Consider the following 2,872-nt stretch of genomic DNA (forward strand, 5'->3'; position numbering starts at 1 on the left):
AGAAATCCAGGACGGCCCTGCAAACTTGATCACCCACAATGTTCCATGCTTTCTTGAAAAAGCACGAGGAATATCCATCTGGGCCGGGAGCCTTGTTGTCGCTAATGTGGAATATGACATCCTTGACCTCCAACGGTGTGACTGCCCGGCAAAGCTCCGCAGTATGCTCGGAGGTGAGTATGGGGCCCATTCAAACACACCATCGTCGATAGGGAGGGTGTGAGCCTCGGTGCCCAAGAGTGATGTGTAGTAGTCAATGAACTCTTGGGCAATACCCTCGGTAGCAGTTATAACAGTCCCGTCCGCCCTAGTGACCGCCCCGATGGAATTCCTAGCGACATTCCTCTTCACCATGTCGTGGAAGAACTTGGTGTTGCGGTCCCCCTCCTTAAGAAAATAGATTTTGGCTTTCTGGTAGAAGAAGTGCCGCTCTGCCTCGGCAAGGAAAACGGCCTTCTTCCTAAGATCACCCAAAGCGTCCCGTAGCGCCACATCTCCCGGATTAGATTCAAGTTGATTCTGGGCTTCTTGCAGGGCGAGCTCAGCCTCTTTGGCCCTGGCGGAGATGTGCCTGTAGTGTTGCATGTTGAAAGCCTTGAGCGCGCCTTTAAGTGCTTTCAGCCTCCGACAAAGGCTGTATTGCGGCGTTCCTTCCACGCTCAAGTTCCATCTTGCTTCAATAGTAGCTAAGAAATCCGGATGATCTGCCCACATATTGAAAAATTGAAATGGTTTTGGCTTAGTGAGTGCATGATCAAAGATAGAAACAATACTCGGAGAATGGTCGGAAAGGCATCCCGGTGGATTGAAATGGGCAGAGCAATGCAAACCAGCCTCAAGCGATTCATTGTTGTATAAGACCCGATCGAGCTTGCACCATACGGGGTTGCTTTCGTTGTTGGAGTACCATGTGTAGTAGCAGCCCGTAGTGGGAACGTCGAGTAATCCAAGTGCTATGCAACAGTCTACAAAATCCTTGAGCTCATACCAAGTCGGTGCCACACCCAACTGCTTCTCCTTGGGAGATTTCACACAATTGAAATCGCCCATAATAAGCCATGGCATGCTTGGTCCTTGTCCCAAATCAGAAAGTTTCTCCCACATGCTCCTTCTATTGACAACAGAATAAAGACCATATGTAAATGAGATATAGAAGGAGAGTTGAGAGGACTTATTCGTGGCACGGCAGTGGATCACTTGGGGCGATATGTCAACCGGGTGTAGGTCAATGACTGCCGGGTCCCAAACCACTAGGATGCGTCCGCCGGCAATGGTGTCAAAGTTGTTGGTTTGGCACCATCCCGGAAATGTGCGGCTAAGAATCTTCGGAATACTTGATGCTGCAAGCTTCGTCTCCAAAATGCCCAAGAGGCAAAGCCGGTTATTCTTAATGAGGTGGGCAACCCCATTGTGCTTGAGAGGCCGATTAAAGCCTCTCACGTTCCAGAATCCTATCTTCATGGGGATTGAGGGGGGGACCCCCTCCGGCCTTATTTTCCGGTGTGCTGCCCGATGCTGCATTCCCCTCAGTCGTTCTGCCCGCCATTTTATGCTGTGTGGACGTCGACGAATCAGTTGACGAGCTCTCGAAATCAGCCGGTGAAGGAACCACTGCTTGCTTAGGGCTGGTCGGTTGCGGTGCCTTCATGGTTAGCCGTCCCTGTTCCACCTTGCCGGCTGGTGTAGAAGACGGTTGCTGCACCTCCACTACCGGCTTGGTTGCGGTGACTGTAGCTTTGCCCTTGTTCTTCCTCTGCACTACCGTCCATTCAGCAGGCTTCATCTTTGTTGCCTCTACTGGCTTCACTTGTGCAGCAGGGGTAGTAGTGGCAGGGACGGCTGCGGGGACAACGGCCGGTAGACTTTGACATGTTTCTTGCAAGTGCCCAAACCTGTTACATGCTGTGCAGAATTTGGGGGTGAATTCATAAACCACCGGCTGCTTTCTAGTTATGCCATTTGGCATAACAAACCCCACTTCGTCGATGAGTTTCTTTGATGCATCGACCTCAACCATGATTCGGGCGTAGGATATCCGTTCCATTTTCATCGTAAGTGAATCCATGGCAATGGGATTGCCAATCCTTGAATCGATCTTGCCAAGCGCATTCAGGTGCCAACACTCAAGGGGGAGTGATGGCAGGGTGGCCCAAACCGGTGTAAGGCTTATATCATCTTCTTTAAATTCGTAGCAGTCAGGCATGTGCTTCAGAAGAAGGGGCCGTCCATATACGAAATAAGGACCTCCGGCTAGTATTCGCTGTCTATCCTCCTCTCGGGCAAAACGAAAGATTAACCAATCGCTCCCGTGCTGCTGGAAGGTTGCTCCCCAAGAGTGAGAAAGCGTTCTGATTGCTTTTAGTCTGGGGAATTTGCCGGCTATGTATCCAACGAGGCAATATCCCAGTTTGGCCCAAACATCGAGCAAGTCGTCGGAACCCAAAGTGAGTGGGCCGTCGTCCACCGCAAATTTAGTGAGCTTGTGTTCATCGGTTAACTTGCGATTAGTGCTGAATAGACCGGCGAAGGAGACCGTTTTCCTGCCCGTATTTTCAGTGGTGGGCTCGATCGCCGGCTGTTTTGCCTCCGGCCGTGGATCGGTTGCGTTCTCTACAAAGGAGGGGGAAGCCTCCAATCAGAAATGAAACCATGGAAAACCGAAGCACTAACCTTGGCAGTGGTGCTGGAGGCGCTAGGTTTCTGCCCGGCTGGTTTAATGGGCGGATCATGGACTGTTGCAGCAGCATTTTTTCCAGTTTCAGCTGCTGCCAATGACGGGACGGAAGGCTGGCTGGAAGCGGCGTTTGCAGCACTTTTCATTGCCTTCTTGTTCTTTGCCATGGCTGCTTTTTGGGACAAGGAGGGTGTGCAG

This window comes from Sesamum indicum, linkage group LG4 (assembly GCF_026168435.1).
Source record: "Sesamum indicum cultivar Baizhima isolate 11 linkage group LG4, ASM2616843v1, whole genome shotgun sequence".
Lineage (NCBI taxonomy): Eukaryota > Viridiplantae > Streptophyta > Magnoliopsida > Lamiales > Pedaliaceae > Sesamum > Sesamum indicum.